The 14,017-nt window shown below is 43.5% G+C and overlaps 1 long non-coding RNA gene and 1 pseudogene across 1 annotated transcript; one reads left to right on the forward strand and one right to left on the reverse strand.

The window, feature by feature from the left end:
- Window positions 1–675: 675 nt before the first annotated feature.
- Window positions 676–2,163, reverse strand: LOC112219835. Its single transcript, XR_002948800.2, has 3 exons — window positions 2,046–2,163; window positions 1,126–1,333; window positions 676–999 (listed from the first exon to the last, which is right to left on the reverse strand). It is a non-coding gene; the product is annotated as an uncharacterized LOC112219835 (long non-coding RNA).
- A 559-nt stretch (window positions 2,164–2,722) lies between these two features.
- The window catches only part of LOC112219727, a 44,650-nt pseudogene continuing 33,355 nt past the window's right edge, over window positions 2,723–14,017 (forward strand).

A 14,017-nucleotide genomic window follows, 5' to 3' on the forward strand; every position in this document is an offset into this window, starting at 1 on the left:
CGATCCAACAGGTCGGATTGAGATCCGGGCTCTTCGCTGGCCATGGCAGAACACTGACATACCTGTCTTGCAGGAAATCACACACAGAACGAGCAGTATGGCTGGTGGCATTGTCATGCTGGAGGGTCATGTCAGGATGAGCCTGCAGGAAGGGTACCACATGAGGGAGGAGGATGTCTTCCCTGTAACATACAGCGTTGAGATTTCCTGCAATGACAACATGCTCAGTCCAATGATGCTGTGACACATGGCCCAAGACGATGACGGACCCTCCACGTCTAAATCTATCCCGCTCCAGAGTACAGGCCTCAGTGTAACACTCATTCCTTCGACGATAACCGCGAATCCGACCATCACCCCTGGTGAGACAAAACCTTGACACGTCAGAGAAGAGCACTTTTTGCCAGTCCTGTCTGGTCCAGCGATGGTGGGTTTGTGCCCATAGGCGACGTTGTTGCTCACAGTATAGACATTGCAATTTATTGCCCTGGTCACATCTGCAGTCCTCAAGCCTCCTTGCAGCATGCCTAAAGCACGTTCACGCAGATGAGCAGGGACCCTGGGCATCTTTCTTTTGGTGTTTTTTCAGAGTCAGTAGAAAGGCCTCTTTAGTGTCCTAAGTTTTCATAACTGTGACCTTAATTGCCTACCATCTGTAAGCTGTTAGTGTCTTGACGACCGTTCCACAGGTGCATAGGTGGATTTTTACAAATTATCTTTGAAAGACAGGGTCCTGAAAAAGGGACGTTTCTTTTTTTGAGTTTACATTAAGTTACACCAGCTCCAGTAAAGACATCAGAGACTCGGGATGACATCTACATCATCTTCACTAAATAACATAACACCGGGCCTCTGGGTGCTCTTGAAGGGCCACTGGATGCTGATGGTATGTCAGGTGCTTCAGAAACGGTGTTCTGTTGACTATTGTTGCCGTGCAATAGCAACAATGAAAGTGTGTCGCATTTCTACAACTGAAGCCACACTTCATGATTGTGAACTCTGAAAGAGAGGAATAACAGTAAAGTAACAAGTTATAAAATTAAATTAATTAGACTGATGTAACTGAAAAAAATAGGGCAAATCAAAAAACGTGAACGTCAAATATATTCAATAAAGAAATAGTACCTCTGTGCCTCACCGAAGCATGACCTTTGATGTGGTTGTTGACCTTTGATGTGGTTGTTGACCTTTGATGTGGTTGTTGACCTTTGATGTGGTTGTTGACCATATATTGTTCAGCCTTATATGTGCCGAAGGGGCAGTGATGAAGTTGACTTCCGCTGCATTTTTACATTTTGGGACTCTCGCCCTCCAATAACACACTAACGTGTCTCTACACATAAAATGCATGATAATTAGAAAGGCAGAAAATAAGCAAAAGGCTTTTAATTTATGCTATGTGCACGCTGTGTATACTCGCTATGTTTAACTTAGGGAATGGCCATTGGCATCAATTATTATTAGACCCTGCTGGTCATCTATGAACGTTTGAACATCTTGGCCATGTTCTGTTATAATCTCCACCCGGCACAGCCAGAAGAGGACTGGCCACCCCTCAGAGCCTTGTTCCTCTCTAGGTTTCTTCCTGGGTTCTGGCCTTTCTGGGGAGTTTTTCCTAGCCACCGTGCTTCTACACCTGCATTGCTTGTTGTTTGGGGGTTTAGGCTGTGTTTCTGTACAGAACTTTGTGACATCAGATGATGTAAGGAGGGCTTTATAAATAAACGTGATTGATTGATTGATCAACAATACACATTTAGAGCCAGCCAAATACAACAAGGCATACATTGAAGAAACATAGAAAATCAATGATCAAATCGATTACATAACTGTACATGTAAACCTAGGCTTACTGCTCAAGTAGGCAAATATGTCCAAATAAGTTTCCCTCATTGTAATCAATTAGCTAGCTCACGTGCAAAAGGGTGCTATTGCTAATTAGCTAGCTCACGTGCAGATGGGTGCTAATTAACGCTATGCTAACATCTGTGCGGTATAACATGAATATTACAAAGTACATTATGCATAATTACAGTCTCACTTACTTCCATGGTTTATATTTTTATCCATGTAGGTTAGGTTCGATTAAGATTGACTTTCGTTGACGTTGATACCTTCGACGTGAACCTCAACTTGGGTGACCTTGAAGGGTTCGGGTTAAACGCGGTTGACTCCGCCCACATTGAGCCCGGCCCAGAACTGCACACTGCAGTCAGGGCTTCTCACTGTAGCTAGTAACCTACTGATTTGAATGCAACAGTTATTTCAGGGAAGCATGTTAGTTAGCTAAATAATAAATATTAGAACATGTGTGGTTAATATGAGTGCATATTGAGTGCAAGCATTTGGCACCTGCTCTGCATTTAATTATTTCCAGGTCTTTGTAACCGATAGTCATTGTAATGCAAGCTTCTAGAATGATATAATCACAGGCAAATGGATGGATGACATCTTCCTCCCACTTTCCATCCTGCATCCAGTCGTATGAATCAGCAAGCATGTTCATAGAAGTAGCAGACTAAGGTCAAACTTCCTTCACCGGGGAGTTTATTCCGCTGGGATAGAAGATGGTTTGGAGACAGTCATGTTATGATGAAGCTTGGAGTAATTCAATTGGTATGGATGCATTGATATTGTATGACTCCAATGTATTTTCTACATAACAAATTATGTATTTTATTTTTTATAATTTGCCCCCAGATATGTCTAAAAGCACATCATCATGTCTAAAGGCACAGTGATTCTGGCCTACAGTGGACACCTCCTGTATCTTGGTGTGGTTGAAGGAAGAAGGATATGATGTCATCACATACTTGGTAAGCCCAAGAAAGTATCTGTTGGACAAGCGTGTGTGTGTGCAATATAACTTGGGGTTGGTCAGCACACAGCCATCCAGTTGGTGGGGTGCTCTTGTTTATTGTACATCAACCTATTAGAGCCTAAATATGTCATTAGTGTCCTGGAAACTGAAACCCCAATCATTGTTCATTTGACGCAGTTCTAGAAAGAATGGATTAATTTTGCCGAGCAATGTGTTTTTTTATTCAACTAGGCAAGTCAGTTTAGACAAATGTTTATTTACAATGACAGCCTACCCCAGCCAAACCTGGACAGTACTGGGCCAATTGTGCAATGCCCTATGGGACTCCCAATCACAGACAGATGGGATGCAGCCTGGATTTGAACCAGGGACTGCAGTGACACCTCTTGCATTGAGATACAGTGCCTTAGACTGCTGTGCCACTCGGGAGCCCAGTGTGTTAACACCCACAAAAGTGCTATCTGTCTGCATAATGCTTGTGCAAAACTGGCTGGGTTAACTTTTTGCCCTTAGGCCAGTTCAGAACTGCACACAATGTAGTTGTGGCTTAAGAAAAGGGTGCAAGGGTAGAGCCTCCTGTTGGTGTTGGGATGAATCATTTGGAGGGAAGGAGAACAGAAAGGTTGGCACTGTACCAATGGTAACCTGTTTTTCCTTGTTGAATCCCAAAGTATGTCTTCTCTTGTGTTATGTTGTGATAAAAAAAAACTCTGTAAAACAAGCAGCCAAGCAAGTAGTCCGAAGACCACAGAGGCAGACAAAGACAGGCATAGTTATGTAGCACAATGGCTTGTTAAAAAAAAGGCTTGGGGGGATCCAGATTTTCATACCATCATGCTGTTCTTCTGCCATCTGGGGATTTACGTGTATTACTGGCATGGCATGTAAGGGGGTGCTAAAAATGCACAAAAATACCATTTGTCGTCTTTTACCCGAATGCAAATACAATTAGTATAGCTAATAGCCATTTTTGGTGAGTGTGGACATTTACAAGTGAACAAGATAAATTGTGCAAATTAATACAATTGTGATTAAATCAAATCAAACTTTTTTTGTCACAAGCGTCGAATACAACAAGTGTAGACCTTACTGTGAAATGCTTACTTACAAGCCCTTAACCAACAGTGCAGTTCAAGAAGAGTTAAGAAAATATTTACCAGATAAACTAAAGTGAAAAATAATAAAAGTCACACAATAACATAAAAATAACGAGGCTATATACAGGTTAGAGGTCATTTGTACATGTAGGTAGGGGACAAGTGATTCTGCATAGATAATAAACCACGAGAAGCAGCAGTGTACAAAACTAATGGAGGGGGTGGAGGGGGGGTCAATGTTAAAGTCCGGTGGCCATTTGATTAATTGTTCAGCAGTCTTATAGCTTGGGGGTAGAAGCTGTTAAGGAGCCTTTTGGCCCTAGACTTGCCGCTCCGGTACAGCTTGCCGTGCGGTAGCAAGTCTATGACTTGGGTGACTGGAGTCTCTGACAATTTTATGGGCTTTCCTCTGACACCACCTAGTATATTGGTCCTGGATTGCAAGAAGCTTGGCCCCAGTGATGTACTGGGCCTTACATACTTCCCTCTCTAGCGCCTTACGGTCAGATGCCGAGCAGTTGCCATACCAGGCGGTGAAGCAACCAGTCAGGGTACTCTCGACCCATGCTTGTCTGAAGGAAGAGCAGCATGGGTACACGGTGCAGAAGGGAGAAGAACAGAGGAGGAGAAACACACTAGTGGGAAGAACATTGGAGGGAAAAGGGCAGCTGTACAGAACTCATCCACAACTATTTGACTTTTCAAACACGGCAGAAAGCTAACACCCCATCTGTTTATAAATTCAGCCACTTACTTAGCCAACTAAAAATTAATCAAATACCCAGCTGGAGAGTATAGCACATCCTAAACAGTTATAAGATATCTGATGGCAAACATTTAGTAGTGAATTGCATACAAGTGTATCTTCATCACCTCATGTTGGCACACACAGCAGAGAGACTCACTGATTAGATATAGAACGCTATGGACTCACCAGCTTCCGCTTTTTCCAGTTGTGCTGTTTACAACGAGCTCGTGACTGGATCTATGGTAAACTTCATAATGAAAAATAATGTGACAGGCGAAATGAAGAACACAATCTGCTTTATCTCCTGACATAATGCACAAGTTGACTGCAGGGATTTACTTAAAGTAGCTACAAATATTGAAATCTATTCAAAAACTTGATAAGCTAGATGCAAGACTTTGCTCTCACAGTCACACACGTTATCTTCACACTGTTAAAGCGTGGTAGCCAGGGTACCACAACAGCAAAGAACCCTCCGGTTGCCTGCTCAAGCCGCACTTCATTTTCCTAAATGAGCTGGGATTCGACCCAGTAACCCAATCCCTTGTCCTTAGATGTCTTGTTATCTATTATACTTAGGTTGGATTTGTTAAGTCTTCTTTTATGAGTTACCGGAAAGAGAAAAACACTTGGTTCATCTCAGCAGAAATCCCTCCATGATATTCATGGAGCAGCACTCCATGAACTGCTAGACTGTGTAGAAGCACATCAAGTTGCATCGGCTCAATGGACGTGATCTGAATGTTAAAATGGTGGGCGTTAGGACTTCAGCAGCAAGCAATGACTTAGGTCTCTGGGGAGACAGACCAGGGATGAAGACACAGGAAATGATGTGGAGATGGGATACAGTAAATTCATTATGAACCATTTAATTGCGTTTTTGTGCATAGCTTTGTTGCACAGATGGAGTTTTTGGTCTGCTCGTGTTTCTTGACTTTAATAGGGATGTTGACATGGTTTGCTTTCGATTGAGGCTGTGACAATGTCTGTTGTCATGGCACCCAGGGCTCTGATTTCCTGACTAAGTGCTTTTGTAAACATGATATTGAAGTTTGAGGAACTTGACCAATTTGTACCCTTTTCACTGAAAAACCTTTCTCTGAACAGCACATACCAGCTGTGGTATGCTATTTTAGGCACCAGTTAACTAGTTGTAACTAAAACTCTCTTGCAGGTTAATATTGGACAAGAAGAGGACTTTGATGCTGCAAAGAAGTAAGTGGAGCATCTTAGAGAAAAGAAGGTAAATTGCCTGAGCTGTCATGACATTGGTAAGACAAAGTAGGATAGTGTCTAAGTGTAGACCTCATTTTTGCAATCGCAAAGTTGATTTTGATAAGGTCAAAGAGGAGATTAGGATCGGTCGAAGTAAACATTTTGAATACAGAGATTTTAGGGTACAGGTAGTTGTGAAAATGCAAAGGTTGGTACCACCAGAGGCTAAAAAGCCAAGGCCAACAGCATGATGGCTAAAAAAAAGCATGTCTAAAAGGAGATATTTAATAATAAGAGTCTCAAGACGATGTAGTCATTCTGAGTTACGTATACATGCATCATTACAGACGTTGGTTGATATGAAACTGATACACATTTCAATTGAACAATGAGAACAGTGAGACATTTGCTACTTTGGGTACAGAGAGTGATGTTGAGCAGGCTGAGTCAATTCAAGGTTGAATTGTCAGTTCCTGAGGCTTAGAATTATGTGTCACTGCAAAGCCATTGCAGGTTAACTAAGTTGACAGTGTTTGTTTTAGGATTGTCAAGGGAGCATTTGAAATATTGCTGATGTTATAGCATGGTCCTGTACTGTAGCCTATGTGCTGTAGCCAACTAGTCATCAAGCCATACATATCATGAATCAATTTCAATAAACTCAACTGACATCAGCCTTCATGACTGTTTGTTACTTATTAATGACAGAGTTATAGACTTTAAGATGAACGGTTCAAGTGTAACCTCCCTCGAAGTATATGTGTTCATTGAGGACCTGAGAGCAGAGTTTGTGGAGGATTCATCTGGCCGTCGGTCCAGGCCACCGCCATCTATGAGGACTGCTACCTGCTGGGCACCTCGGTGGCACGGCCCTGCATTGCCCGCCGTCTTGTCCAGATAGCACGCCAGGAGGGCGCCCAGTATGTGTCCCATGGTGCCACGGGAAAGGTGAGGGATCAATCAACAAGAGAGCATAAAATAGGCCGGAAAGGCTAAGTGAATCCATGAGCATATTGTTTACATTGCTCCAAGTTCATTTTAGAATATTGATTTTGGATGTTTGTCATTGTAAAAATTGGCATGTTGACTGCAGGAATGTCCATCAGCGTGATTGCCAGAAAATTGAATGTTCATTTCTCTAGCATAAGCCGCCTCCAACGTCGTTTTAGAGAATTTGGCAATATGTCCAAATGGCCTCAACCGCAGACCACGTGTAGCCACACCAGCCCAGGATCTCCACATCAGGCTTCTTCACCTGCGGGATCGTCTGAGACCAGCCACCTGGACAGCTGATGAAATTGGGGGTTTACACAACCGAAGGATTTCTGCACAAACTGTCAGAAAACGTCTCAGGGAAGCTCATCTGCATGCTTGTCCTTCTCTCTAGGGTCTTGACCTGACTGCAGTTCGGTGTTATAACAGACTTCAGTGGGCTAATGCTCACCTTCTATGGCCACTGGCACTTTGGAGAGGTGTGCTCGTCACGGATAAATCCAGGTTTCAACGGTACCAGGCGTCGTGTGGGCATCGAGCGGTTTGCTGATGTCAACGTTGTGAACAGAGTGCCCCATGGTGGGGTTATTGTATGGGCAGGCATAAGCTACGGGCCAACAAACACAATTGCATTTTAACGACGTCAATTTTAATGCATAGAGATACCCTGACGAGATCCTGTGGCCCATTGTCATTTCATTCATCTGCCGCCATCACCTCATGTTTCAGAATGATATTGTACGGCCCCCTGTTGCAAGGATCTGTACACAATTCCTGGAAGCTGAAAATTTCCCAGTTCGTCCATGGCCTGCATACTCACCAGACATGTCACACTTTGAGCACGTTTGGGATGCTCTGGATCGCCGTGTACGACACCGCTTTCCATTTCCCGCCAATATCCAGCAACTTCGCACAGCCATTTAAGAGGAGTCAGACAACATTCCACAGGCCACAATCAACAGCCAGATCAACTCTATGTGAAGGAGATGTCATGCTGCATGGCACAAATGGTGGTCACACCAGACACTGACTGGTTTTCTGATCAACGCCCCAACTTTTTTTTAAGGTATCAGCATATCTGTATTCCCAGTCATGTGAAATTCATAGATTAGGGCCTAATTTCATTTATTTTAATTGACTGAATTTCTTATGTGAACTGTAACTCAGTAAAGTCTTTGAAATTGTTGCATGTTGCATTTGATATTTTTGTTCAGTGTACATCTAACTTCCTTCATACTGGACATGGAGACAAAAATGGTATCCAGGAGTTCATCTGACTCTGGGGAAGTAGATAAAGGGCCTCATTGACAAAATCCTGAAGTATCCCTTTAAGTGCTTTCCAGACAGGAAGCGGAACTCTGGAGCAGATATTGCAAAAATAGAGCAGATTCCTATTTTCCCGCCTCTGGTAGACCGCCTTCACGTGCACAAGGACTGCCGACTGCTCCGCCTGGATACAATTCCGCCCCCGCATAGCTCCATTGAAAATGAAAGGGAAACTCTACTGCCGCTTTCTGTCTGGAAAGCCCTTTAGTCAGCCACCAGTGTAACAAAATGCTGTTGGGAGACTGAACTTTGGGGAGATGTAGTGTCCCTGCTCCAACTGTAGATGGAGACAAATGCCACTTAATTGAGATTTCAACTAACCGTGACTGGTCTCTCACTGGAAGTTTTGTATGCTTTTTCAACCTTTGGAAGTGATTTTAACCTAAACTTTTCTTGGATGTGTGAGACTACCTGTCTGATTCCCCATAATGATCTCTGTCTTTGCTAGTAGTGTTCCTAGTGTTTTGTGGCTGAATGGTTATCTGTCTCTTTCAGGGCAATGATCAGATTTTTAAATTTCATTTACCTTTATTTAACTAGGCAAGTCAGTTAAGAACAAATTCCTATTTTCAATGACGGCCTAGGAACAGTGGGTTAACTGCCTGTTCAGGGGCAGAACGACAGATTTGTACCTTGTCAGCTCGGGGGTTTTAACTTGCAACCTTCCGGTTACTAGTCCAATGCTCTAACCACTAACCACTAGGCTACTAAGCTCACCTGCCATGCCCTCTCCCCTGAGGTCAAAGTGGGTTCTGCCTATTTGCATTAATACATATATAACTTTAGTACATGACTGTCCTATCATTCAATATTACTTAAGATAGTGCACCATACAAAGTGCATGCACAACCCTCCCTGCTCTGTCTGTCTCCCTCAGATTATTGCTCCATGGAGGATCCCTGAGTTCTACAATCGCTTCCGTGGGAGGAAAGCTTTGATGGAGTATGATGAGGTAACACTTCCACATGGTAGGATCTCTTCATACACATGTTGCCTGGCAGTGAGTGTATGATAGGATCTCTTCACATGTTGCCTGGCAATGAGTGTATAACCACTTAACTATCCACAGTTTTTATGCGAGTAAAGTCATAACGTATTAAAAAAAATCAATACAGCTGTGATGGTAACAGCTTGTTTCGATACACTTTCATAAATGCTGAAAGATAATTTGTTCGTTCGACATGGTGGGATCTTTCTGGGTCTATTAAAATCCTTTAACGAGTCTGAAGATCCCGACGTGAATGATATACTGCTCTCCCGGGAACAGGCCAGATCCCTGTGATTTGTGTGAAGAGAAGGCGGAGAAAAAGGTGCCAAAGGGCGGGCTGCCTTCTGAGAATTTGTAGACGATGGAGAAAAAAAACACTTCCTTCCATTCTGCAAGCAAATGTGCAAAATCTTTGGAAAATAAAATAGATGAACTACGCGGAAGATTAAACTACCAACTGGACATTCACAACAGAACAGCAGCGTCTGGTAAGACAAGGGCCGGCAAACTATGTATTTTTGTAAATAACAGCTGGTGCACGATATCTAAGGAAGTCTCAAGCTATTGCTCGCCTGAGGTAGAGTATCTAATGATAAGCTGTAGACCACACTATCTACCCAGAGATGCACACAAAGCTCTCCCTCGCCCTCCATTTTGTCAATCTGACCATAATTCTATCCTCCTGATTCCTGCTTACAAGCAACAATTAAAGAAGGAAGCAACAGTGACTCGATCAATAAAAAAGTGGTCAGATGAAGCAGATGCTAAGCTACAGGACTGTTTTGCTAGCACAGACTGGAATATGTTCCTGGATTCTTCTGATTGCATTGAGGAGTACACCACATCAGTCATTGGCTTCATCAATAAGTGCATTGATGACGTCATCCCCACAGTGACCGTACGTACATACCCCAACCAGAAGGCATGGATTACAGGCAACATCCGCACTGAGCTAATGGCTAGAGCTGCCGCTTTCAAGGAGTGGGACTCTAACCTGAAAGCTTATAAGAAATCCCGCTATGCCCTCTGGTGATCCATCAAACAGGCAAAGTGTCAATACAGGACTAAGATCGAATCGTACTACACCGGCTCTGACGCTCGTCGGATGTGGCAGGACTTGCAAACCATTACAGACTACAAAGGGAAGCACAGCCGAGAGCTGCGCAGTGACACGAAGCTACCAGACGAGCTAAACTACTTGTACGCTCGCTTCGAGTCAAATTACACTGAAACATGCATGAGAGAACCATCTGTTCCGGAAGACTTGTGATCACGCTCTCCACAGCCGATGTAAGACCTTTAAACAGGTCAACATTCACAAGGCCGCAGGGCCAGACGGATTACCAGGACGTGTACTGCGAGCATACGCTGACAAACTGGCAAGTGTCTTCACTGACATTTTCAACCTCTCCCTGTCCGAGTGTAATACCAACATGTTTTAAGCAGATCCTGTGCCAAAGAACACTAAGGTATCCTGCCTAAATGACTACCGAGCCGTAGCACTCACGTCTGTAGCCATAAAGAGCTTTGAAAGGCTAGTCACGGCTCACATCAACACCATTATCCCAGAAACCTTAGACCACCCCAATTTGCATACCGTCCTAACAGATCCACAGATGATGCAATCTCTACTGCACTCCACACTGCCCTTTCCCACCTGGACAAAAGGAACACCTATGTGAGAATGCTATTGATTGACTACAGCTCAGCGTTCAACACCATAGTGCCCTCAAAGCTCACCAATAAGCTAAGGACCCTGGGACTAAACACCTCCCTCTGCAACTGGATCATGGAATTCCTGACGGGCTGCCCCCCCAGGTGGTAAGGATAGGTAACAACACATCCTCCACGCTGATCCTCAACACAGGGACCCCTCAGGGGTGAGTGCTCAGTCACCTCATATACTCCCTGTTCACTCATGACTGCACGGCCAGGCATGACTCCAACACCATCATTAAGTTTGCCGATAACACAATAGTGGTAGGGCTGATCACCAACAACGACGAGACAGCCTATAGGGAGGAGGTCAGAAACATGGCCGTGTGGTGCCAGGACATCAATGTGATCAAGACAAAGGAGATGTTTGTGGACTACAGGAAAAAGAGGACTGAGCACACCCCCACTCTCATCGATGGGGCTGTAGTGGAGCAGGTTGAGAAATACAAGTTCCTTGGTGTCCACATCACCAACAAACTAACATGGTCCAAGCACACCAAGACAGTTGTGAAGAGGGTACGACAAAACCTATTCCCCCTCAGGAGACTGAAAAGATTTGGCATGGCTCCTCAGATCCTCAAAAGGTTCTACAGCTGCACCATTGAGAGCATCCTGACTGGTTGCCTTGTAGTCATGGCAGATAATATTCTAATTTTTAGTGACTTTAATATTCACATGGAAAAGTCCACAGACCCACTCCAAAAGGCTTTCAGAGCCATCATCGACTCAGTGGGTTTTGTCCAACATGTCTCCCGACCTACTCACTGCCACAGTCATACTCTGGACCTAGTTTTGTCCCGTGGAATAAATATTGTGGATCTTAATGTTTTTCCTCATGATTTTATTTATTTGACTTTTATTTAACTAGGCAAGTCAGTTAAGAACAAATTATTATCTACAATGACAGCTGAGGAACAGTGGGTTAACTGCCTTGTTCAGGGGCAGAACAATAGTTTTTTCCTTGGCAGCTCGGGGATTTGCTCTAGCAACCTTTCGGTTACTGGCCCAACTCTCTAACCACTAGACCACCTGCTGCCCCAAGCCTGGACTATCGGAACACCATTTCATAACTTTTGCAATCGCAACAAATAATCTGCTCAGACCCCAACCAAAGGATCATCAAAAGCCGTGCTATAAATTCTCAGACAACCCAAAGAATCCTAGATGCCCTTCCAGACTCCCTCTGCCTACCCAAGGACGTCAGAGTACAAAACAAAAACAAAAAACATTTGTCATACGAAACTAACTCCCTGGTATACAGAAAATACCAGAGCCCTGAAGGAAGCTTCCAGAAAATTGGAACGGAAATGGCACTACACCAAACATCTTCAGCCTCCTGAGGTTGAAGAGGCGCTGTTGCGCCTTCTCACCACGCTGTCTGTGTGGGTGAACCATTTCAGTTTGTCCGTGATGTTGACGCAGAGGAACTTAAAACTTTCCACCTTCTCCACAACTGTCCCATCGATGCTGTTTCCTAAAGTCCACAATCATCTCCTTTGTTTTGTTGACGTTGAGTGAGAGGTTAGCTTGGAAAGACAGTACTGTGCCATATCGAAGAGCCCTCACTGCTGCTGGATCATCCTATTTTCCTACTTAATTGAGGAGAATAATAACAATCCAAAATGTATTTTTGATACTGTCGCAAAGCTAACTAAAAAGCAGCATTCCCCAAGAGAGGATGCCTTTCACTTCAGCAGTGATAAATTCATGAACTTCTTTGACAAAAAGATCATGATCATTAGAAAGCAAATTACGGACTCCTCTTTAAATATGTGTATTTCTCCAAAGCTCAGTTGTCCGGTGTCTGCACAAAACTGCCAAGACCTAGGATCAAGGGAGACCCTCAAGTTTTTTAATACTATATCTCTTGACGAATTGATGAAAATAGTCTTGGCCTCTAAACCTTCGAGCTGCATACTGGACCCTATTCCAACTAAACCACTGAAAGAGCTGCTTCCTGTGCTTGGCCCTCCTATGTTGAATATAATAAATGGCTATGATGGTCTTAGACCCCATCATAGCTCTGAGACTGCACTTGTGAAGGTGGTAAATTACCTTTTAATGGCGTCAGACCAAGGCTCTGCATCTGTCCTCGTGCTCCTAGACCTTAGATCTGCTTTTGATACCATCGATCACCCAAATTGGTCTACACGGACAAGTTCTGGCCTGGTTTAGATCTTATCTGTCAGAAAGATATCGGTTTGTCTCTGTGGATGGTTTGTCCTCTGTCAAATCAACTGTACATTTCGGTGTTCCTCAAGGTTCCATTTTAGGACCACTATTGTTTTCACTATATATTTGACCTCTTGGTGATGTCATCCGGAAACGTAATGTTAACTTTCACTGCTATGCGGACGATACACAGCTGTACATTTCATTGAAACACCCTCTCTGGAAGCCTGTTTCAGACAAATGGAAGTGGATGGCGGCAAATATTTTACTTTTAAACTCGGACAAAACAGAGATGCTACTTCTAGGTCCCAAGAAACAAAGAGATCTTCTGTTGGATCTGACAATTAATCTTGATGGTTGTACAGTCATCTCATATAAAACTGTGAAGGACCTTGGCGTTACTCTGGACCCTGATCTCTCTTTTGACTAACATATCAAGAATATTTCAAGGACAGCTTTTTTTCCATCTTTGGTACATTGCAAAAATCAGTAACTTTCTGTCCAAAAATTATGCAGAAAAAATTATCCATGCTTTTGTCACTTCTAGATTAGGCTACTGCAATGCTCTACTTTCCAGCTACCCGGATAAAGCACTAAATAAACTTCAGTTAGTGCTAAACACGGCTGCTAGAATCTTGACGAGAACCAACTTTTTTTATCGTATTACTCCAGTGCTAGCCTCTCTACACTGGCTTCCTGTTAAGGCTAGGGCTGATTTCAAGGTTTTACTGCTTACCTACAAAGCATTGCATGCGTTTGCTCCTACCTATCTTTCCGATTTGGTCCTGCCGTACATATCTACACATACGCTACGGTCGCAAGACGCAGGCTTCCTTACTGTCCCTAGAATTGCTAAGCAAACAGCTGGAGGTAGGGCTTTCTTCTATATAGCTACATTTTTATAGAATGGCCTGCCTATCCATGTGAGAGACACAGACTCG

This window comes from Oncorhynchus tshawytscha, linkage group LG20 (assembly GCF_018296145.1).
Source record: "Oncorhynchus tshawytscha isolate Ot180627B linkage group LG20, Otsh_v2.0, whole genome shotgun sequence".
Taxonomy (NCBI): Eukaryota; Metazoa; Chordata; class Actinopteri; order Salmoniformes; family Salmonidae; genus Oncorhynchus; species Oncorhynchus tshawytscha.